This window comes from Chlorocebus sabaeus, chromosome 18 (assembly GCF_047675955.1).
Source record: "Chlorocebus sabaeus isolate Y175 chromosome 18, mChlSab1.0.hap1, whole genome shotgun sequence".
Lineage (NCBI taxonomy): Eukaryota > Metazoa > Chordata > Mammalia > Primates > Cercopithecidae > Chlorocebus > Chlorocebus sabaeus.
This window is the reverse complement of record NC_132921.1, coordinates 65,982,712-66,008,685: the sequence shown is the minus strand read 5'-3', so window position 1 is coordinate 66,008,685 and position 25,974 is coordinate 65,982,712. Positions and strand designations below refer to the sequence as shown.

The 25,974-nt window shown below is 35.4% G+C and overlaps 1 protein-coding gene across 5 annotated transcripts in view; it reads left to right on the top strand.

The window, feature by feature from the left end:
• Positions 1-25,974, top strand: part of DLGAP1 (DLG associated protein 1) — a 951,759-nt gene that overhangs the window by 110,451 nt on the left and 815,334 nt on the right. The window lies entirely within an intron of this gene.

Sequence of the window (25,974 nt, the reverse complement as noted above, 5' to 3'; positions counted from 1 at the left end):
ATTTGATATCATGACCTGATCTGAAATATTTCTGCTTTCTTGTAAATTGAAAAGCTACATCAACTAACTAGACATATAGCAGAAGGGAAAAAGTAGGCTAGCACAAAAAGGCATTGAACATCAATTGAGGTGTTTATGATTAGCCAAGCATATGCTCATGTATTTGAAGATATTTTTCATACTTATGTAGAGGAAGTTAACATTTACTGCAAGTGGAATTTCATGACAAGCATTCTTATTTTTGAATATAACTGAAATACAGTTTTATGAAACCTGTAATTACTACAATTTGTGTTGTTTCTGCTAGTGAAAAACCAATACCTATAATATGGAGACACTAACTCTTTGAAACTGGTTATGATAAAGGTGTGCCTATTGTGATTATCTACATGCAAATCCTTCCCTAACTGTAAGGTTCCCTTACATGTACTGCTAGTGCATATAAGTAGTTTACTTCCATGTATCTTTTCCTCGAACTTAAAAGTCTCCTGTTCCAAGATATTACATTGCCGGTTTTACTCTAGTCGGGATTATTATCAAAACAGAGTTGGAGCTGAGAAAAGACAATAGAGTTGAATCAAATGGCAGAATAGGAATAGTTAGTGTAGGGAATCCTTGGGAGGCATAAAAAAAAATGGGGGGAGCTATGAGACTGAGAAGACTTTATGTGTCTTAGAAGTGCATTCCAGTGACTTCTATAAGAGCAGATGCTAAGGGATGTAAATTGGCGCTTGGGCCATGCCACAGACTTATCTTGGGTGGACAGATGTTGAGAAATAAAGGTCATCCAAAGTTTTTCCCTCTCAAGCACACAGGTTATACTGCATCTCAAAGTCCTGAGATTCAAGAATGAGTCAGTATCTCTGAGACGTAAATCAGAGAGATATTGAATATTAACATGGAGGACTAGGTCTCTTGAAATGCACATTTATCTAAAATGTGTAACAGCTTCTGCAGTGTTTTGTGTCCTGTGTAGGAAAAGGGTATCTCAAAAATGTCCTAGTGAACAACACTTGGTAAATGTAAACTGGGAAGACTGAAGGTATATAAATTATAAATGCCCCAGGTCATAACATGATGGCTGAGAACATGGGCTCTGGGGACAGGTTGGTTTCTCTGGTCTGAATCCTGACTCTGCCACCTTTTGGCCATGACTCTTGGGGTAGTTGGAAAAATTAGATATCTAATTTACAGAGTGCTTAATACCAGACCTGGCACATAATATGTGTTCAATAAATAGGTATTTAATGTTAAGCGATTGAACAAATATTTTAAAAGCCTTGTAGTCTCACCAGTGACCTTGACCTTAATACTTTTCTCTGTTTTCTCTATGAGGACTTAAATTTATCATCTGTAAACTCTTCTACTATGTTGAATTTTCCTTAATCTCACATAGCAAATTATAGTTGAGATGACATTACTATTATTTTCAAGAGTAGATTTTTTGTCTTTAAGTCTGGCATGTTATATTTCTGAAAATAGTTGATATTTTAAATTTATCATCTCAAATCTGCCATTTTCTAGCATCATGATATTGGGCAAATTACCTAATTTTTCTCAATCTCCTCATCTTTGAAATGGGAACAATAGAGTATCTGTCAGAATCATTGTGGAGATTAAATAATATAATGCATAGTGCATGACAAAAAGTACCCAGTACATGTTAGCTACTACTAACATTGTTGCTACTGTCATCATTATAATTATTCTTGTTAAATGCATTCTTAACTACCTCTGGTATGATTGCTGATGTTGTCTGTCTTTAAATTGTGGAATTTGAAAAAGGACACTTTATAGAATTTTAAATACAATATTAATATATTCAAAATCTCAGGACACCTTTTCGCTTTTGAAACCACAATTCATCATCATCCTTTTGTACCCTTATAATACAGTTTATTTAGCTTAAGCACAAATCTCATGCCATGAGCTTACTAAATTATCTCCAAGGACAACTTCTTTTATAAACTTCCCAGACTTGATCCTTTCCAGGGAAAATTTTACAACTTCCATTTTAATTTAAAATGAATTTTAATTTAAAAAGGCAAGTAACTTTAAAAACATTTATTATAGTTTAAGTTCTGGGATACATGTGCAGAACGTGCAGGTTTGTTACATAGGTATACATGTGCCATGGTGGTTTGTTGCACCCATCAACCCGTCATCTGCATTAGGTATTTCTCCTAATGGTCTCCCTTCCCTAGCCCCCCAGCCCCCAACAGGCCCCAGTGTGTGATGTTCCCCTTCTAAAAAGGGAAGTAACATTTTAATTTAGAAAGGAAAGTCACACTTATTTAGTGCTCACCATATGCCAAACTTTATACTTTGATGATTCTTAATGTCAGAGTTTGGCCGTTTTACCCTTATTTATAACTTTAAACTGCTGACCCAATCTAATAAATCTTAAAATTTATAAAATAAATATTAAGAAATCAGGATACTACCACTATCGACAACTCACTCTGTATAACTTGTCTGGATTTGTACTCAGGCTTATCTCCATGGTTCTGCATGATTAGAACCAGGTTCCAGAATCCAAACTTAATGTTCAACTCTGATTTAGATTATATTTATCCCAGTACAATCCTGGAGCTGAAATAATCTGTGAGTTTTAGGAAGCCAAACATTTTGGCTCAGTTTCTCATATTCAGATCTGATATTGTTTATGCAAAGATATTTACTAGGGTCGATAATAATGTTCTCTATGAATTGTTGTAAACAATTAAATCAAAAAATTTCTAAGATTTTCTCTCTATTAAATATTCTTCATTTTGGGGGGTGTATGTCCAGTGTCTTTTAAAATAACTTAATTGCATCAGCAAGCAGGTATAAGAATGGTATGTCAAATCTTTCAACATACATCTAGAGATTTGTGGCAAATATAGTGTTAACCAAACCAAAACAAATACATTTTCAATAGAGCTAATTTACCTCTTTATGTAATCTCAGCCCAAGCCAGATTCCTGGAAAGAATGATGTAATTAAATTATTTCATAGAAGCATTTACAAGTAAATGCACCATATGGTCTTTCAAAGTGGGCAATGAAGTAACATTAGACCATTTGATCAAAGTTAGAAATGACTTTTATTTAAAAGAAAGCAAAGTTTTAAAACCATTTAGTCTTAGTAGTGCAAGATATTTCTTTTCCAATTTTTAAAATGTAAGATATTTGGGAGTGTTTATCCATTTTTTCTATTTATATTCGTAAGTATAATATTTTATAGTTCAAAAATACAAATAACATCTAGTTGAAAATATCCTTGCCTGCCATTAAAATGCAAGCAGAATCAAGTTCAGGGGCTCTGTTGTAGGTGATCCCACTGTTACCATTTCTAGAAACACTCTACTGCCAAACTAGGTGTCAGAAGAGACTACCACTTTGAGTCTACTGCATATTGCCAGGTATTGAATCTTGTGTCTTTTAAAATTCTATGGACTTGGGAAGGGAAGTAACATTTATTTAGTGCTCACCACGTGCCAAGTACTTTATCCGCTCAGAAATTCTGAAGATGATACTGTGTGGCAGGTTCAGCTATTCATTTTTACTTGTGGATAAAATGAGATTCAAGGAATTCAGTAATTTGCTCAAAGTCACGCCACCAAGAAATACAGAGAAAGAGAGAGAAAGAGATCAGTTCAATTCACATCAGTTTAATTTCAAAGCTACCTTTCATCATTTTGTCATGCTTTTCACTTCACTATTCTTTCAAAGACTCTTTGAGAACAAAAAATTCTTCCAAGTAAGAGCTAAAATGAATCCCTCGTATGTTTGATGTCTGACAAAAAATATGCAATATCCAGTATATCAAATACTATTTTTTAAAAATTCTAGACTATTATTCTTATTTCTTGATAGTCTCTAAGGACTGTTTTTCTTGTTTCTTGGGAAAGGCAGGTATAGGGTGGTGATAGGTTTATAGAAGTGGGAGACATAAAAAGAAACCCCAGATGTCTGAGAATACTCTTAGTGTACCCCAGGGCAGCTCCTGGGAAGAAATATTCTATCACTTCTCCACTGTTCTGAAGGAAATTAACTATTTGGTATTGATATTAGGGGTTAATGAAAATTTAAGGTCCACTGAAACATTATGTCCTTTCATTACATCATTACCTAGTCATTTTGGTATTGATTACTATGGTGTTCATTGATAATCCAATTGTCTTGTTTTATTAATTTGTTAAGAGGTGTTAGGAAGGCATCAGAGACAAAAATTTCTTAGTACATAAGCGATTTTTGTTTTCTAAAGTGCATGATATATTATTAGTATGGCATATTTCTGCTGAATCCTGTTTTTGCTTCATAAGAAAATAGATACTTTACCCCCTTCTTCACATTTTTCTCTTTTTAAATATTCCTCTGTTCTTAAAGCAGATTGATAAAATAGCAGTAATTCATAGTTCTCAGTGTGAATTGAGAGGAAAGACTATGGAATTTCACTCAGGTCTAGAATTAAGTAGATTACATTTGTGAGATACTTAAGGGCTCCTTAACTCTTAAATAATATCAAAACTCACATTATTTTATATGTAATCTCTTACTTAAGTTTCTTTCTATAACATAATTGAAAAGATTACGGTCTCATGAATTTTCCTTATTTTTTTTTGTAAAAATCTATTATTTAGTAATAGAAGTATTTTTAGTGCATTTCTTGGCAGATTTACTGAGAGAGAGCTGCTTAGGTGTGTCAAAACCTGAAAGTGAACATTCATCATGTTGAAGCAGGGATGGCTGTCAAGCAAAGAGGACTAAATTGGATGCACAAATATCTTACACATTCTTATATTCACCCTGAAACTAAATCTGTTTGTAAGAGAGAAAGGGTGCTGGACTTAAGGGCAGAGAACCAAGTTACTAACTGTGATTTTAGGCAACTCAATTTCTTGGTCTCTTCAATTATAGTTTTTTGGTTTTTTTTTAACAATAACTTACTGGGATGTTGTGGACATTAAATGAGATAGTGTTTGTGGAAGTGTTTTTGAACTTTAAGTCTTATAAAAATAATGCGTGTGAATGTTGCTGTTACTAAGGGTATACAGCAATCCTGTTATCCATGGTTTCATTTTCCATGATTTCAGTTACCCATGGTAAACCGCAGTCTGAAAATATGAAATGGAAAATTCCAGAAATCCTAAGTTTTAAATTGCATGCTGTTTTGAGTAGCGTGATGAAATCTCACTCTGTCCTGCTTTGTCCTTCTGGGATGTAAATCATCCCTGCGTCTAGCATCTTCACAGAGTCTGCACTCCCCACCCATTAGTCCCTCAGTTGCCATCTCCGTTATCATACCAACTATCCAGATACCACAATGTTTGTGTTCGTATAACCCTTCTTTTATACTATGTCATTAATAATATTCAACTAATAACTTATTAGTTATTGTTGTTAATATCTTATTGTACCTATTTTATAAATTAAACTTTACTAAAAGTATGTATGCCTAGGAAAAACATTGTGTATATAGGGTTTGGTACTATACGTGGTTTCAGTCATCAGCTGGGGGTCTTGGAAGATATCCCCCATTGATAAGAGAGGACTGATGTAACATAAAACTTTGTTATGAGAGAGTTAAAGGTTTAAATATGTAAGTCTAAAATCTTGTAATTTAAAGAATTGCAAACTTAAGCATCTTCAGTAGACTTGACATTGTATTTGTTATATCCTATGTCAAAGCATAATATCTTCTTTCACTTTTTGTGCAAGAATTTGTGCTTTTTCATTGGCAGGACTTGTACAGTCAGGGTAAATGATAAGTATTGGCATTCAATATTGTAATTTTGTTAAATATTAAATTCATCTCAGATAACTGAGTCTGGAACATTCAGAGTTCCTTGGCATTGGTTCCAGAGAAATTTTAAGTAAGGAATAATAGAATCTATAATTTTAGGGATTCTGATGAGGTGTATTAAAGTTATGACTATTTCATAATATAATTGGAAACTAGAGTGAGCTCATTATTTTGTGATCAGGAAATACAAATAATCGATAGGCGGCATCAGTTTGTATAAACTGTATTTTTTACATTTAATTTAATTCTATTTTATTTTATTCTAAGTTCCAGGATACATGTGCAGGATGTGCAGATTTGTTACATAGGTAAACATGTGCCATAGTGGTTTGCTGCACAGATCAGCACATCACCTAGGTATTAATACTCGCATGCATTAACTCTCTGTCTTGATGCTCTCCCTCCAGCTGCCTTCCCAACAGGCCCCAGTGTGTGTTATTCCCCTCTCTGTGTCCATGTGTTCTCATTGTTCAGCTCCCACTTATAAGTGAGAACATGCAGTGTTTGGTTTTCTGATGAACTGTATTTTTTGACACCAGCAGAAAGTTTTTATGTATAGATGAAAACTTGCTCCTGGCTTAGCTCAGGAGACTGAAAGAGTCAATAATTCATGGGAATGGAGTCAAAACCCAGTTTTGTGTGAGTCTAAAGTCAGGACTCTTTAGCTCTTAACTAACCTTCCACATACATATTCTAAATGAAATCATTGATCTGAAGTGTGTTAAATAACTATTTTGTCTCCATCAGTTGGACACAGTCTCAAAGCTATATAAATTGTAAAGCACTTATATAATAAGTTATTTTCAATGAAATTTTTAATATATGAGCAAATAAGGTATTTTTGAAGGTCCACTATAATAATAGGCCATTTACATTGAATAAATGACTCTTTCAATGTCCTGATCAGTGCCTTGGTGGCCTGTGAAATTATTCATAGATGATCACATAGGGGAAATAGATTATTTGCATAATGGAATCTGCAATTATACTTCTCAATCTATGTATTAAGAAACAAGCAGCTGCTTGCTGTAAATTTATTTAATGTCTTATTCACCTTCTGTGTATTTATCATCTTGCCATACAAAGAATGTACACTCCTCTGTTTACCTTTTCATCGTGAACTCCTAGAGAGAACTGTCTGTAATCTATTCATCTTGGTATACTTTCTCTGAGCTGCAGTTCCTGATAAATAATAGGCACTCAGTAAATATTTAGGAAATGAATGCCTGCAGGATCAATATAATCAGGTACATGCCCAGGGTCATTTAACAAACCTGTGTTACAACGGATAATAAAAGGCCTTTTAAAATTTCCCAACTATGGATACTTGCTATGATTGATTTATTTACTCCAGAAATATTTTTGGACATGTACTATGTACTCAGCCCTTTTCTGGATTTTGGAACTATCTCAATAAACAAAACTGACAAAAATCTTCTACTTTTAGGGATCTTACATTCCACCTGATAAAACTGTGTCTGGCCAGACTTTTAAGTCCTTTAAAAATAAAAATGTAATTTTTTTCCAAGAAATTATTTGTGATCATGATTTGAAAATGGATTGCCTTGACAATGAAAAATAGATGTGCAGTTCACAAAATACTCAAAGATCTACAAACTGAGACTGATTGGAAGTTTTTAATGGATGCTAAAATTAGTGGTAAGATTAGTTTCTACTCAACATCCATTATTATCTTAAACACAGCAGAGAGTTAAAAACTATGATTCACTCTGTTTTAAAATATGTGGTGTTTCAAATGCCACTGTTAAGTTTTTAAAAGCGAAACACAGAAGTGGAGGGAAATGTTGAGGCAATATGGAAAAAAAATTACCACTGACAAAGACTTCTGTGAAAAGAACATTGTAAAATACAACACTGAAATAAAATTTCAGCTACGAAAGTATGAAATAAAAAAGCTAAAATGGCTCCAGTATAAGAGTAGCAGTTTGATTCAAGTATTCCAATACTGCCAGTAGTGTTCTCAGTGATGTTTATGAGAAAATTATGACTTTATATATGTATCTATGTATTTTTTGGTTTGGACTGGTCAAGTATTTTTCTTATTCATTAGAATTGACAATTGGCTCCCGATACACAACTCTTGAGGAGATTTGTATGATTTTTATAGAATACTAGAGCTAAAACATTCCTCTCTAAAATGTCATACGTATGTAAATTGTTCTTAACAATCTCTTTTAAGGATATGAACTGTAATTGTTTTAAAAAGCCATCTCTTTGCCAGGCACAGTGGCTCACACCTGTAATCCCAGCACTTTGAAAGGTTGAGGCAGGTAAATCATTTAAGATCAGTTCCAGACCAGCCTAAGCAGCATGGCAACCCCGTCTCTACAAAAAGTACGAAAAATTAGTTGGGCGTGGTGGCATGCACCTGCAGTCCCAGCTACTCTGCAAGCTGAGGTGGGAGGATCACCTGAACCTGGGAGGCAGGGGTTACAGTGAGCCAAGATTGCACCACTGCACTCCAACTTGGGTGACAAAGTGAAACCCCTATCTCAAAAAAAAAAAGAAAGGCCAACTCTTGGCCTGTCCTATCAATGTATCAACTGACCTACTTTTGCTCTTTTTTTTTTTTTTTTTTTTTGAGATGGAGTCTCTCTCTGTCGCCCAGGCTGCAGTGGCACAATCTCAGCTCACTGCAAGCTCTGCCTCCCGGGTTCCCGCCATTCTCCTGCCTCAGCCTCCCAAGTAGCTTGGGACTACAGGCGCCCACCACCACGCCTGGCTAATTTTTTTGTATTTTTAGTAGAGATGAAGTTTCACTATGTTAGCTGGGATGGTCTCTATATCCTGACCTCGTGATCCCCCCACCTCTAGATACCATGATGCTAACATGAACTAGATTAGATCTTATCGTCAAGGAGTTTATACTCTAATAGGAGAGAGACTTGATTCTATAAGCCTCTACAACAAACTAGAAAAGTTTTATTCACTGAAGCTCGTTTGTTCGATACATGTCCATATCAACTATTAATATTAAAAAGCCATCTATTAATTAAAGTAGAGTGGATGTTAGGCTTTGAATTAGCCACTGACCCAGCCCCTTACATAAGATTAGATGTCATAGGACCATTTTGATAGAAGGAACAGCAGCTTTGGTGAAGGGCATTTGCTGGGATGACACACTAGTATATTATGTAGGTATGTCACAGGAGTTCATCCTGGCCTAGAAGTAGCCATTACTCTCCTTGGTTGCCAGCATCTGTGGGCCTCATTGCCTCTCTTTCATTCTTTCTGTGAATTCACTCCTCTCTATTTTCTACCTTCAGACCGGCTTCCTCCACAGTTGTATGTGGCGAACACAGTGGTCCTCAAAGTGTTGTTTCCACGAATTTTCCAGATCAGCTATCTAGAGCTAACAGAGGCCATCTCTGTGGACCACATTAGATTTCTGGAAAAACTATAATTGGTCAACCTCAAATTATTCACTTATACCCCAATAAGCAATAGTTAGAAGAATGAAGTTGTATGGTGCATATATAACTTTTTCTGTGCCAATGGGCAGCAACAGTACCTACGAATGGTGTGTGGGTCAGGAGGCCATCATTGGCACCTGCATTGTAATAGACATATTACAGTGTGCTAATAGTGATACAGGCAGATTGGCATTGATAGTATATTTTGTGGCTTCTTGTGTGATAAATTGAAGCTTATATTTTGATATACCAATTTGTGCCCCAAGTGGCAATAGAAATCAACCAATAGTCTTGTATTTCTAAATCATAAAAATGTCACAAATAATTCATGGCGTGTATTTCATATGCACACTTTCAATATCTGAATATGATAACTTGCTGATAGAATTTTCTATCTCAAAAGCCCAGTAGAGTGCACACTTTTTTTCTAACACAGTCTTTCAATTCTGTGACATTGCTGATTGCTCCTTTAAAACACACTTTGCACCAAACATTTTAGAATATTTGATTCCTGAGGACTTAAAACAGGACATATGTAATTTTACTTTTATTTTTTTACATTTTCAGGTTTAGTGCATAAGCTTAGATGTGAAGGCCTGGAGTTAGCCTGTACATTGCTTTGAAAGAGGACCTTGTTTCCTCCAGACAGTACTGTCTTATGTTTCCTTCCTTTTCCAGAGCCAGGTGAAACCACAGGACTTCCCATTGCAATTGAAATAATCTGAATTTTCAACTGACCGGTCAACCTAAAAAGTCAAGTCCTGATAAAACAAGCTTAAGCAGTCTGATGAGGCTTCTTGACTTTTTGAACTATTAAATTATGTATTCATCAATTTTTATTACTGATATTGTGCAAGGCACTGAGTTAATTCCAGAGGACCTAGGAATGATCCTTGTCTTTTCTCTCTTGTAGTGGATCATGCTGTGGAAGGTGGGAGGGGAGATAAAAACAGCTTTATGATTGGCTATACTTTTATCATTTAGCCCACTGTTTCTGCTATTCTTTGGGATGGCTTTGATGCCAGCCACATAAATGTCTTTATTTGTGTTCTGGACATTCTCGCCCATAAGAAATATGCTCCTATTGGGATAGTTGTTTATTGGTCAGTGAACTGTTTTTTAATTGTGATGAATTAACTGCTCACTGCCTTATTGTGTCTTTCTGCAGCCATTTGACTTATAATTCATAAAGAGAGAGATTCTTGAACCAACAATTTGTTTTTAATATTGTTAGTGTCACAATACAGCTATTGCATGAAATGATGTATACATTCACATTCAGTGTTAACAATTGTTCAAAGCCAAATGCAAACACTACTAAGCTTGTTAAGATTTCTCTTGGCTTCCTTCACTGTACCTTTTATTTTCTCCAAAGACTTGAAGAACCATCAGGGTATATTACTATAGTCATGATTGCTATAATTTAAATAAAGTCAAACTCAAAGGAATATATTGCTTCTATTTAAAATCATTCTTAAAACAGATGCAGGTGGAGGCAGGTTTGAGGTTGAGGAGTGGTATTAGTGTAGGAGTAGCCACTGTTGTTTCAAACCTCTTCCCACCCTGCCCTAAGAAGACTGGAAACCGCTCCTCTCTCTTGCATTTTGTGTTCCTGTGCAGTTGGTCCCTCAGTAGAATGCAAAAGTCATTTGCATGACATGTAGTTGCTGAAGACACATGACCCATCCCTAAACTCAGACTAGGACATTTTTACGAACACTTTTGCAAATTGAAGTCAGGAATCTTACAGCCATCATTAGGGCTGTAGGATTTCAGTCTGCTATGGCAATACAGAGATACTTCTGCAGGACCAGGAAGGATATTCATAGTAATTTACAGATTTCATGTTACCCAATTAAGAAGTTGAGTCATCCCATTTGTTTTGACCAATGTGTATGCAAATGACACTAAAGTATGAACCACAAAAAAAGTCGAAGTACTTACTTTGTCATAGAGACTAGACTAACAAGAAATAAACTGAGGTGAGGGTTTTTTGTTTCTGTTTTTGTTTTTTTGTTTTGTTTTGTTTTGACAGAGTTTCACTCTTGTTGCCCAGGCTGGAGTGCAATGGTGCGACCTCGGCTCACTGCAACCTCTACCTCCCGGGTTCAAGCGATTCTCCTGCCTCAGCTTCCCACGTACCTGGGATTACAGGCATGTGCCACCACCCCCAGCTAATTTTGTGTTTTTAGTAGAGACAGGATTTCCCCATGTTGGTCAGGCTGGTCTCGAACTCCTGGCCTCAGGTGGTCCACCTGCCTTGACCTCCCAAAGTACTGGGATTACAAACGTGAGCCACTGTGCCTGGCCTGAGGTGAAGGTCTTTTATCCGCCTGTTCATTTAGTTAAGCATTCAGTTAAAAATATATTTTGAGTGCCTTTCATACATGCATGGCACAGATATAGGTTTCCAAAGAAAATGCTTCTTTTTTTTTTTTGTTAATCTAAAGATATGGTCCATTATAAAAAATGGCCACGAATTAATTCTCTCTCTGTATTGATAGTGACATTCTAGGTCTTCCTATCCAAAAGTGGCTTGTTTTGGTCACTGAGACAGTTGCAAAAATGATTTGAGTAGAATCGTGAAAAGCACTTGTATAGTAGAACTTACCCTTTGGATGCTTTTAGTACCCAGTACCCATGGGAAGAAGCACAGGCTAACCTGCTAGATGATGAACAGAGCATGACCCAGTCACCAGCCAACTGCCAAACCTGTGAGTGAGGCCATCTGGGATGAGCAGCCCCTGGCTGACTCTCAAACTGACTTCAAATGCGTAAGCTGACCTAGCCGAGATCAGCAGAACCCAACCAGGCCAGACAAACTGCTCAGCAGAATCGTGAGCTGAGTAAATGGTCAGAGTGTTTAGCCATTGAATTTTGGAGTCATTTATTAAACATCAATGGTTAACTGATTTGAGAGATGCTAGTAGTGCACCTATAAAACAGTGACACAGGAAAGCAGGATAATATGTAGCTAACTATCACCAAGATTAGATTAGCAGAACTTGCCAACAGAGAAACTTTTATAAAGATGAGAATTGAAGGAGAAGAGTTTAGTTTGAAGCTCAGTTTTTTAAAATAAATAGAATTTGCATAAATAACAGGTAGGCAGAAATAACATTTATAGGTAAAGAAGATATTAATTAATTTCAGCATAGCTGAGAGGCCAGAAGAAAAATGGAGCTTAAATGTAAAATCACACTTTGAAGTCAATTTGGAGGAATATGTCAAGTGATGTGAAGTATGGCACCATTTGGTCCATTAGATGACTAACTTTACCTCCAACCCAGGCCATCTGAGGTATCAGCCCCAGAAACAAATGTGAAATATTGAGATGTCTCTGCCCTTTATATTGGTCCATTCTGCCTCTAATTTTAAGTCCACATCAAAAGAAGAGTTGAATTGTTTTGGCATCTTTGGATGAGGCCTAAGGAATGCAGTTTTGGAAATGCAAGTATTTCTTGTTTTTACTAATCTTTACTATCATTAACATGTGATTTCTTTCACTAAATTTACTAGTTAGGAATCAGTTTATTTTTTTAAAAAAAAGCCTTATTATTACTCTTTTAAAAAATCTTTTCTATCTCATAATGCACAAAATATTATTCCTCTTTACTGAAAAAATAAACCCATAATTTTACTTTCAGATGATATGACAAGATTGAGCCAAATTGAGGCTGTTGTAACTAATTACTAATTATGATTTGCCTGATCAAAATTGTCATACCGTATCTTGTTAACCATACATTGTTATGAATTAAAGTTTCAATTAATATGATTTTCCTCACCACTGAATTCACAGTATGCTGGTTAACTCCTACTCCCCTTTCCAATCGTGGTCAAAGAATCCATCCTCAAGAAAGCCTTATTTACAGCCTCAGTTGATTTCCATTTTATTATTGGTTTCCATAGAGCTGAGCTCTCTCTTTCTTTATGTGACTTCTTTTAGTGCATATTTGCACTTTCTTGGAGTGATGCCTGTCTTCCCCATTGAATTGTAAACTCCTCGAGAGCAAGGACCAAATACCTTTAGGCTCACCATTTCATTCTCAGCATGAAGCTTAGTGTCCGACATCTTGTATGCATTGAACAAATATTTGTTGAGAGAATGAATGAATAAAGTGATAACACTTTTGCATGCTTGCAGTCTCAGTTTAAATGCTAGTAATGGAAAGTACTCAGGTGAATTTATTCCAGGCAGAGGCAATAGCTGAGGCTCTAGATGAGGAAGAATTTAATAGACTCAAGAAACCGAAAGACCAGGAGGAACCAAAGTGTGGTGGTCCACGAGGAGAAATGGACTGAGAGAGGAAGTAGGGCACCAGTCATCTAGGGCCTTCTTGGTCATGGGAAGGAATTTACATTTTGTTCTAAATGCAATGGGAAGGTACCAGAGGACTTAAAGCAGGGTGATAATGTCATATATGTTAAGATCATCCTTGCTGCTGGTACAAGAAATGGCATGGAGGTGGGTTACAGAGGGAGCTAGGAGGTAGGTCAAGAGCTCTAGAGTCATGAAGATCTTGACCTCTTTTAGGTTTGTACTGTGGACATGGAGACAAGTAAATACTTTTTTGTGTTTTCTGAAGAATCATTAGGATCCCTTTGATGAGTGGGAGAAAAGAGGAATGGAGTTGTTTCCTAAGTTTCTGTCCTGAACGCTGAGTGTCTTGTGTCCCATTCACTGACACACAGAGAGCTTGAGAATGGGAGTGATGCACACTGGTGGAGGGGTGGAGAAAGCACAGTCCTGTGATACATTTAAGCAAGACATTAAAAGTACAAAGATGAAAATGGGTGTGCCACACAAGCAGTTATCAAAAGAGAGCTAGAATGGCTTTGCTAATGTCAAATGAAGTAGATCTTAGACAAGGAATATTACTGGGGAAAATAGGGACATTTTGTAATAATAAAGAGATCACTTTATCAAGAGGACATTACAGTCCTAAACATGCCTGCACTTAATGACAGAGCCTTGACAGAGCCTCACATCATAAGAAGCAAAACTTGATAGAGCTACAAAGAAAAAGAGACAAGTCCACAACTACAGTTAGATATTTCAACACTCTACTCCCAGTAACTGATAGAACAAGTAGAGAAAATTGGAAAGAGTATAGAAGACTTGAACAAACTATGATGTAACATGATTTACTTGAATATTTCTCTCATCAACAGAAAATATGCACCAAGAACATAACCCAGAAGAGACCACATGCTGAGCCATAAGACAAATCTTAATGAATTAAAGAGGATTGAAATCATGTGAAGTATAATCTCTGACCACAAAGAAATTAAACTATAAATCAATAACAAAAGAGTATTTTGAAATTTGGCAACTATTTAAAAACAAAAGAAGACATTTATATATAGCCCACATTTCAAAGAAGAAATCATGAGAGAAATTAGAAAATATTTTGAACTGACTGAAAATGAAGTTACCATGGAACAAAATGGGTGAAAAACAGCTAAACAATAATTAGAGAAATATTTTTGCACTAATGGCTTGTATTAGAAAAGAAGGAAGTATCAAATCAATGGTCTAGGTTCCTACCTAAAGACACTATATGGCAAGAAAAGAAAATTAAAACCAAAGCAAACAGAAAAAAGGAAATAGTGAGTATAAGTTAAGGACTTAATTAAATAGAAACAGAAAACAGTAAAAAATAAATTTAAAGAAAACAAAAGGCAGTTCTTGGAAAACATTAATGAGATTGACAAATCCTTAGCCAGTCCCATCAGAAAATGAAAAGAGAATACAAATTAATAATATCAAGAAAATTACGTGAGTATCACTACAGATTCTACAGAAATGAAAAGATGGTAAAGAAGATGAGCATCTTTAAGCCAATAAAATTGACAACAGATGAAATGCAAAATTTTTTTGAAAAACACAAACTATCAAAGTTCTGTCAAGAAGAAAGTGGTAAATGTCAAAATCTCAATGTCTATCAAAGATTTGAATCTATTGTTTAAAATATTTACCCCCCACCAAAAAAAAATTCAAACCCAGGTAGCTTCACTGATGATTTCTATGAAACCCTCAGGCAAAAAATATTTCCAATTCTATAGGAACCCTTCCAGAAAATAGAAGAGATAATTCTCCGAACCTCATTTTTTGGGGTCAACAATATCCTGCTACCAAAACCAAAGACATTGTAACAAAAGAAAACTAAAGACCAATACCTCTTATGAACATTAATTGCATTTCTCTATACTAACACCAATCACTAAAAATTGCAATTTTAACAATGCAATTTATAATAGCATAAAAGCATTAAAGACAGAAATAGATGTAACCCATGTTTTCAAAATCTATAGACTGAAAACAACCGAGAAATTTAAAAATAACTCAATGATGGAGAGATATTCCCTTTTCACAGATTAGATAACTCAGTCATGTTGAGATATTATTTTCAAAGTGATTGATAGTTTCAATGTAATCCTAGTGAAATCCTATAAAATATTTTAGTAGATTGACCACTTAATTCTGGAAAGTACACGAGACTACAAAAAACAGAGTAATTAAACAAAATTTTAAACAGAAAACAAAGCTGGAGAACTTACAATATTTGATTTCAAGTCATACTCTACTGCTAAAATAGTCAGGACAGGGTGATATTGAAATAAGAATACATATTAGATCATTAGAAAAAATAAAAAATTCAGGAATATGGTTAATTGGCTTTTAACAAAGGACCCAAGGCAATTCAATGTAGAAATGCTCTTTTTTTCAACAAATGATGCTGGAACAATTGGAAATCTTTGTGGAAAAAATAAACCTCAACTTCACATCCTTCATACAAAACAATTCAAACTTGTTTTATAGAGCTATAAACTATATAGAGAGCAAGGAACTATACAATGAAGAAGAAAAAAATAATATCTTTGTGACTTTCGGTGAGGCAAAAAGCACAAGTCATAAAAGAAAATGTTGATACGTTGGACATTTTAAAGTTAAAATATTTGTTCTTCACAATACACTACTCACAAAATTAAAGACAAGCTGCAGACTGGGAGAATATATTTGAAGAGCATGTATGATAAGAAATTTATATCTAGTAGATATAAGAACTCTTATGACTTAGTAAGACAACCTGATTTTTTATTAAAAATACGTGCACTTTATTTGAAGAGAGACTTCACGAGAGAAGATAAATGAATGCCAAATAAGTACCTAAGTAGATGCTCAACATCGTTAGTAATTAGAGAAATGCAAATGGAAATCACAATGAGACACCACTTCACACTCACTGGGGTGGCTAAGATGAAAAGGTCTGGCAGTAATAAATGATGGTGAGGATGCAAAGCAATTGGAAATATACATTATTGGTGGAAATGCACAATGGTACAACTTGTTGGAAAATAATTTTACAGTTTCTCAATAAGGAAAGTAGACGCTATGTGGCCCAGAAATCTCACTACTAGATATCTCTCCAAGAGAAATGAAAACATACGTTTATGCAAAGACTTGTTTTCAAATGTTCTTACAAGCTTTGTTTATAACAGTCAAAAACTGGAAACAAGTGCCCATCAACTGATGAACAGGCAAGAAAATTATGGGATACAGATACAATGGCACACATCCATTATGAAAAGGGACAGATTATTGACTCATACGACAACATGGATGCATTTCAAAATCATTTTACTAAGTGAAAAAAGACGTAGGGAAGGAAAAAATTTTCTTTTTTCTTTAGTTCATTGGCTGAGCCCCTGTAAATTAGACTGACAAAACACAGCTTAAAGAGAGAGAGGGGGCGGGAAGAAAACCAAGCTTATTAACATATGCGTTGTTCATATACTTGGGAGTTCTCAGTGACTGGTAACTCAAGACGTGATTGAATTTGGGGTCTAAATATCTAACTTAGTAGGGGAAGCCAGGGAGGAGAGAAAGGGCACTTTTGGAAAAGAAAAGAATTTTGGAAAGATAAATGAGCTCTTAAGAGAGATGGTAGTTGCTGTAGGGTAGGGGATTTATGACAATTCAGGCTTTTCGTATTGTATTAGGAGGCTCTGCTTTAAGGCAGATAAGGGATTTCAGGAACTCAAATGTCTTCAGCTCAAAATGATTTTTATGCTAATATGACGCATGTCAGCGTGGTATATACTGATTCTCATCAAAGCAAAACATGAACATTGCATCCTGTACGATTCTATTGATATGAAATTCTAGAAAAGGAAAACTATAGTGACAGAAAGCATAACAATGGTTTTCAGGAGCTGGAAGTGGGGTGAGACTATTGAATACTAATGGATGCAAGAGAGCTTTCTGGTGTACAAAAATATTCTATGTTCTGAGTATAAAACCTGAGTACATCTGGAGTATACCTGTTATGCAAGAGTATATATTACAAATTAAGATGTATGTGCACAATTGATAAATTTTATTGCATGCAACATACATTTCAGTAGAAGAATGTTTATATAATTCATACAGAAATATTTGATCTACAGAGACCTCAAAGCTTGATCCATTATACTTCAATATTGAATAATTTCTAGTTCCATTAAAATTGACTTTTTAAATTCTAGAACCTAAAAGCTCCTGATTACTTATAACTTCATTAAGTGAAAAACATTGAGCAAGTGTAATTGCTTCTTTCAAATTTAAATTTTTATTTTTAATTGGCACATAATCGATATATGTGATATTTTGATATATGTATACCTTTTGTAATGATTAAGTTAAGCTAATTAACATATCCATTACCTCACATACTTTTTTTGTAATGAGAACATTTAAAATCTACCATTTTAGCGGTTTTGAAATACACAATACATTATTATTAATTATGGTCAACATGCTGTGCAGTACATGTCAAAAACTTATTTCTATGTCTAACTGAAAATTTGTGTTCTTTAATTAACACTTTTTCATTCCTTCATTCCCACCTGCATGCCTTTGGTGACCACCATTCTACTCTATTTCTATAAATTTGACTTTAGGTTCAGGGCAGCTTTGTCATATAGGTAAACTGTGCACCACGGAGGTTTGGATAATTTTGTCAGGTGGGTAATAAGTATAGTACTCAATAGGTGTTTTTTCTGATCCTCTCGTTTCTCCTATCCTCCACCCACAAGTAGGCCCACTGTTTGTTGTTCTCCTAGTAACCATGTATTCTCATTGTTTAGCTCCCATTTATGTTAGTTTGCTTGGGATAATGGCCTCCCACTGATGCAGCGCCATCCTTGCTGCAAAGGACGTGAATTCATTCTTTTTTATGGCTGCATAGTAGTCCATGGTGTCTATGTACCACATTTTCCTTATCCAGTCAACTGTTGATGGGCATTTAGTTTGATTCCTTGCCTTTGCTATTGTGAATATTTCTGCAATGAACATGTGTGCATGTGTCTTTGTGGTGGAATGTTTTACATTCCTTTGGGTATACTCAATAATGGGATTGCTGTGTTGAATGCTAATTCTGTGTTCAGTTCTTTCAGGATGTGCCACACTGCTTTCCACAATGACTGAACTAATTTACCTTCCTTGTATATAAGTGTATAAGTGTTCCTTTTTCTCCATAACCTTGCCAGGATCTGTTACTTTTTTTTTTTTTTTTTTTTTTTTTTGAGACAGAGTCTGGCTCTGTCGCCCAGGCTGGAGTGCAGTGACCGGATCTCAGCTCACTGCAAGCTCCGCCTCCCGGGTTTACGCCATTCTCCTGCCTCAGCCTCCGGAGTAGCTGGGACTACAGGCGCCCGCCACCTCGCCCGGCTAGTTTTTTGTATTTTTAGTAGAGACGGGGTTTCACCGTGTTCGCCAGGATGGTCTCGATCTCCTGACCTCGTGATCCGCCCGTCTCGGCCTCCCAAAGTGCTGGGATTACAGGCTTGAGCCACCGCGCCCGGCCAGATCTGTTACTTTTATTGTCTTTTTAATAATAGACATTCTGACATCTGTGAGACAGTATCTCATCGTGGTTTTGATTTGCACTTGTGTAATGATGAATGATGTTAGCCTTTTTTCATGTTTATTGGCTGCACATGTGTCTTTTGTAAAGTGTTTGCTCGTATTCTTTGCCCACTTTTTAGTGGGGTTGCTTGTTTTTTGCTTATAAATTGTTGGTTTCTTATAGATTCTGGATATTAGATCTTTGTGGGATCCATAGTTTGCAAATATTTTCTCCCATTCTGTAGGTTGTCTGTTTACTGTATTGATAGTTTCTTTGTAATGTAGAAACTGTTTAGTTTAATTAAATCCCATTTATCAATTTTTGTTTTTGTTGCAATTGCTTTTGTCATCTTCATCACGAAATCTTTACCAAGTTCTATGTCTAGAATGGTGTTTCCTAGGTTATCTTCCAGGGTTGTTATAGTTTTAGGTTTTACATTTAAGTCTTTAATCCATCTTGCATTTATTTTTATATGTGGCATAAGGTAGGGGTTCAGTTTCAATCTAATGCATATGGTTAGCCAGTTATCCTAACACTTTGTTGAATGGAGGCTCCTTTCCCCATTGCTTGTTTTTGTTAGCTTTGTCAAAGATCAGATATTTATAGGGGTGTGGCATTCTTTCTGTGCTCCCCATTATGTTCCATTGGTCTACGTGTCTGTTTTTGTACCAATACCATGCTATTTTGGTTACTCTAGCCCTATAGTATAGTTTGAAGTTGGGTAGTATGATACCTCCAGCTTTGTTTGTTTTGCTTAGGATTGCCTTGGCTATTTGGGCTTTTTGTTTGTTTCATATTAATTTTTATAGTTTTTTTTTCTAGTTATGTGAGGAATGTCATTGGTAGTTTCATAAGAATAGCATTGAATCTGCAAATTGCTTTTGGCCATATGGCCATTATAATGATACTGATTCTTCCTATCCATGAGCATGGGATGTTTTTTCATTTATTTGTATCATGTTTTATTTCTTTCAGCAGTATTTTATAGTTATAATTGTATAGATCTTTCACCTCCATGGTTAGGTGTATTACTAGGTATTTGATTCATTTTGCAACAATTATAAATGGGATTGTATTGCTGATTTGGCTGTCAGCTTGGCTGTTGGTGTATACAAATGCTAGTGATTTTTATAGATGGATTTGGTTTCCTGAAACTTTGCTAAAGTTGTATATCAGATCAAGGAACTTTTGGGCCAAGATTGTGGGTTTTTCTAGATATAGAATCATGTTATCTGCAAACAGGGATAGTTTGACTTTCTCTCTTCGTAATTGGATTTCTTTTCTTTCTCTTGCCTGATTGAGCTTGCCAGGACTTCCATTACCATGTTGAATAGGAGTAGTAAGAAAGGGCATCCTTGCCTTGTGCCAGTATTCAAAGAGAATGCTTCCAGCTTTTGCCCATTCAGTATGATATTGTCTGTGGGTATGTCATAGATGGCTCTTAATATTTTGAAATACGTTCCTTCAATGCCTAGTTTGTTGATGGTTTTAACATGAAAGTATGTTGAATTTTATCAAAAGCCTTTTCTGTGTCAATTAAGATAATCATGTGGTTTTTGTTTTCAGTTGTTAATGTGATTAATCACATTTGTTGATTTCTGTGAACCAACCTTCCTTCCCAGGGATAAAACTTACTTGATTACAGGGGAATTAGCTTTTTTATGTGTTGCTGGATTTGGTTTGACGGTATTTTGTTGAGGATTTTTGCACCTATGTTCATCAAGGTTATTGCCTGAAGTGTTTTTGTTGTTGTTGTGTCTCTGCCAGGTTTTGTTATCTAGATGATACTGGCCTGATAGAATGAGTTGGGGAGGAGTCCCTGCTCCTCAATTTTTTGGAATGGCTTTAATGGGAATGGCATCAGCTCCTCTTTATACATTGGACAGAATTTGGCTGTAAATCCATCTGGCCTTGGACTTTTTTTTGGTTGGTAGGCTTTTTATGACTGATTTAATTTCAGAGCTCATTATTGGTCTGTTCAAGGATTCAGTTTTTTCATGGTTCAGTCATACAAGGTTCTATGTGTCCGAGAATTTATCCATTTCTTCTAAATTTTCTAGTTGAGGTACATAAAGGTGTTTATAGTAGTCTCTGATTGTTGGTTGTATTTCTGTGCAGTCAGTGTTAACATCTTGTTTGTCATTTCTAATTGTGTTTACTTGGATCTTATCTTTTTTTTCTTTATATGTCTAGTAGTGGTCTATCTTACCAATTTTTTTCAAAGAACCATCTCCTGAATTCATTGATCTTTTGTATGGTTTTTCAATCTTAATATCCTTCAGTTTCATTCTGATTTTGCATTTATTGTCTTCTGCTTCCTTTGGGGTTGGTTTACTCTTGCTTCTCTAGTTCTTCCAGTTGTTATGTTAGGTTGTTAATTTCAGATCTATCTACTTTTTGAGGTGAACATTAGGTGCTATAAACTTCACTGTTAATACTGCCTTAGTTGTGTCCCAGAGATTCTGATATGTTGTATCTTTCTTCTCATTAGATTCAAAAATTTTCTTGATTCCTGCCTTAATTTCATTGTTAACCCAAAAGTCATTCAGGTGCAACTTGTTCAATTTCCATGTAATTTTATGGTTTGAGTGATTTTTTAAGTATTGGTTTTTATTTTTATTTTGCCATGGTCGAAAAGTGTGGTTGGTATGATTTGTTTTTGTTTTTTTAAATTTGCTGAGTCCTGTTTTATATCTGATTGTATGGTTGATTTTGGAGTATGAGCCATGAACCACATTTTCTCTATTAATTTATTTGTTGATGGACAATAAAGTTGTTTCCTGATTCCCTACTTTAGCTATTGTGAATAATGCTGCAAAGAACATGAGGATACAAATGCCTCTTCAGCACACTGATTTCAATTCCTTTAGATATATAGCCAGAGTAGGAATGTTGGATTGTATATTAATTCTATTTTTATCTTTTAAGAAACCTACATACTGGTTTCCATAATAGCTGTGCTAATTTTTATTCTAATCGTGTACAGGGTTCCCTTTTCTTCATGTTATTTCTCACATTTATGTTTGTCTTTTAGATAATACCCATTTTTATGTGTATAAGGCGATATCTCACTGCAGTTTTATTAGCCTCTTCCTGATGAAAGTGATGATGAGCATTTCTTCATATATCTGTTGACTATAGGAATGTCTTCTTTTGACAATTGTCCCTTCAAATCCTTTGCTCACTTTTTAATCAGATTATTTGTTTTCATGCTATTGAGTTGTTTAAGTTCCTTATGTATTTTGGATATAAACCTTTCATCAGATGTGTGGTTTGCAAATATTTTCTCCCAATCTGTGAGTTGTTTCTGCAGTCTCTTGTTTCCTTTTCTATGCAGTAGTTTTTTACTTTATACAATGCTATTCGTCTGTTTTTATTTTTGTTGCTTGAAATTTCAGAGAGTGATATCCAAAAATAATTGCCCAGATTACTGTTGTGGAGCTTTCCCCCTGTGTTTTCTTCTAACAGTTCTACAGTTTCGGGTCCTATGTTTAAGTATTTTAATCCATTTTCGTTTATTTTTGCATATGGCAAGAGATAAAGAGTCCAGTTTTATTCTTCTGCATGTGGATATCTACTTGGGTTCCCAACATCATTAAGTGAAAAGACTGACCTTTTTTCATTATGTATTCTTGGCACCCTTGTTGGAAAACAACTGTAAATGTGTGAGTTTATTTCTGGCCTCTCCTATTCTGCTCCATTTGTTGATGGTTCTCTTTTTATGCCACTACTATGCTGTTTTTATTATTATAATTTTGTAATTCTTTTCCCCCTTCCTTTCTTCCTTGCTTTCTTGTTTTCTTTTTTTTTTTTTTTTTTTCTGAGATGGAGCTTTGCTGTGTTGCCCAGGCTGGAGAGCAAAGGCATGGTCTTGGTTCACTGCAACCTCAGCCTCCCAGGTTCAAGCCATTCTTGTGCCTCAGCCTCCCATGTAGCTAGGATTACTGGTTCCTGCCACCACACCTGGATCAATTTTGTATTTTTAGTAGAGACAGGGTTTCACCACGTTGACCAGGCTGGTCTCAAACTCCTGACCTCATGTGATCCACCTCCCTAGGCCTCCCAAACTGCTGAGTTTACAGGGGTGAGCACCTGCACCCAGCCTGTAATATATTTTGAAGTCAGGTAGTAGGATGCCGCCAGCTTTGTTCTTTTTACTTGAGACAACATTGGGCCTCATGCAAAAAGAAAATATTTATAAAAATTGTTTCAAGGTATACACTTAATTTACCTCTCCTGCCTCATTTTATTACATGATACCTAGAAACAAGAAATGTCTTAACTGATGAAATATAGTAAGTTCGTGTAACCATTTCTAAATTTTTATTATATTATTTAACCAAATTGGTTTAGTATTTGTTTCAGATGGTCTGCTCTGAATTTTCTAGGAGTGTTCAAAGGCTGTTTTCAGTATCTGTATGGATACTTCAAGTATGGAAATCATTAGTGTCCTTATAGTTGGATTTTAATGTGAATGGGATCTGTGGGGTGGGGACTACTTTTAAGTTGGAAGTTGCTAGAGATAAACTCTCCAGTAATATGTGGAGCCACGCTGGTGTTTTTCACTCTAGTAGAGAATAAATGACAAACTACCCTCATGCTCAGCCTTGAAGCTGCTGTTGAGTAATTTTCTGTAGTAACATTCTTTGTCAATGATTGAGTACTTTCACTATGATCATAAAATCTAGTAACAGGTAAAATAATGATGATATATCATAATACTTGTAATTAATGTTTTATGACTAATTCAGATTGGTTCTGTGTAAATCATTTTTACTAACTTATGTTAACATTAATCTTATATATTTATACATTTATAGTGAATATTAGGTGCTGACAATATCCGGGAGTCTCTCCTCTCAGTCTGTATATGGAAAATGATGTTTTTGTTATCTGCAGGAGACTGCAGAGTCCTCAAACTAAGAGATGAGAAAAAGGGGATTAATAACAGTGCTTTTCAAAATATTTTTCTTTTATGAATGATGACAAAGTTAATAAGTGTTTTTCACCTGTACTTAGAGATTTTTACTCAAAAATGTCTATTCTTCCATCCTGAAATTTTGGAATTAAAAGTGTTATGAAGGTTATTTTAATGTCAGCACCCTGAAAGGCTTTATTAAATTTCACAACACACAATAAATACTAGGGCAGCATTGGCCTTTAGTAATTTTTCATTTTCATTAAACATCTCAGAATTGTGAGTTATTCTTTTTTAATCTTATGGGCTTTCTTTTTGCATTGGTATTGTGTGTGTGTGTGTGTGTGTGTGTGTAAGTAAATTGTAATTAGGGTTTCCACCACAGATGTTTTAAAGCTTGGAAAGGGCAACTGTAATTCCTTATGCATGAGGGCAAGAACGAATGAAAATCAGGGCTTTTGATTGTGTTTACAGGAGAGTGAATGAGGGGACTGAGGCACATTGATTATACAGTTCCACATTTCACATCTTGCCTCTTGGCTTTCTGTATTTGCCTCCTACTCAGTTTTGCTACTGCTTTGGCTAAGAAGAGTCACAGTGTACTGTGGGGGTGTGTTAAAGAGAACAAGAGATTATAACTCATGAGACAATGACAGAATATATCATTTATGGAGCTATAATAAAAAAATAAATATATTTAATTCAAATAACTTTAAACAGTAACTCCAATTTACCTGTTCAGCTTGAATGCATCTAGAAACAAAAAGGGAACTCATCAAATAGGCATCTCTTTCCATATTTGGAGTTGTTATGGTCACTTCCCTTAGCCCACCAGCTAAAATGACGCAAGCAGCTGTGAAAATCGTGGGAGGAGGAAACAGGGAATGAGCAGTTAAACAGCATTTCACTCTGTCTTTCTCATAATTGCCTCCTTTCAGAGCATGAGGTTTAGGGGGAAATACCCCTAGGACCTTCTACTCTGCTCTCATTACCTTTCTGAATGGAATTCTTCTGAAATTGAATTAACATTGGATTATTAAATTCTCACAAGAAGGTTATAACAGCAAAGACCTGGTTGGAGGGAGAACGGAGGGGAGACCAGTGATGGATGGAGTTCCCTCCCAGAGTAGGAGGGCTGAGACCCCAGAATGAGCGGATGGAGAGGCCTCAGAATTGAGGAGAGAAAAGGCAAATGTGTATATGAAGGAAAGAGGGAGACTGGAATTTCCTCTAAATATTGCTGAGTTCTATTCCCAAAATTCAAAAGTGATTTTCCTGTTTAGAAACGTCCAATGACTATTGCCTAAGCCAAATGGGGATTTAATAACACAAAATGCCAATCAGTCTCATCTCTTACTAGTTTTTCGTTCTCACTTTGGTACTGTCCCTTGAAATGCTGAATCCTGGGCACAGTAAGTAGATTTGAGACTTTTCAACAGTCACCTTCTGTGCCTCTGTTCTTGTCAATTTTTATGAAAATCTTCTGGACCCACTTAAAATGTCTCCACCTTTCTATATTATTCTACAATAATCATCTTCAAGAATTGAAGTTAATTTCTCCTCCTAGGATCCCCCTTCTAATGATTAATATGACCCTAATGGAGCTTGTCTCATATACTAGTTTTATTTGTTTGGTCCCAAAACTAGACTGAGTATGCCTTTGTTCAGCCCTCATGTTGTTTAGCATAATTAGACATCCACTAAATGTTTAAATTAGGATATACAGAAGAAAATAATTTAGGACAATATAATCATCACATTAAAAACCACAAAAAGCATGAAGGGCTATATAAGATAGTGTTACTATCCTTTTGTTCCAGAGATGATACATTTATACATTTTTAAACTGTTACCACAAAGGTAGCTGTTAGTAAAACAAGCAGATGCTAGAAATTTTGTTTTAAAAAAGCCACAGATACATCGTTTTAAACTAATTTATTTT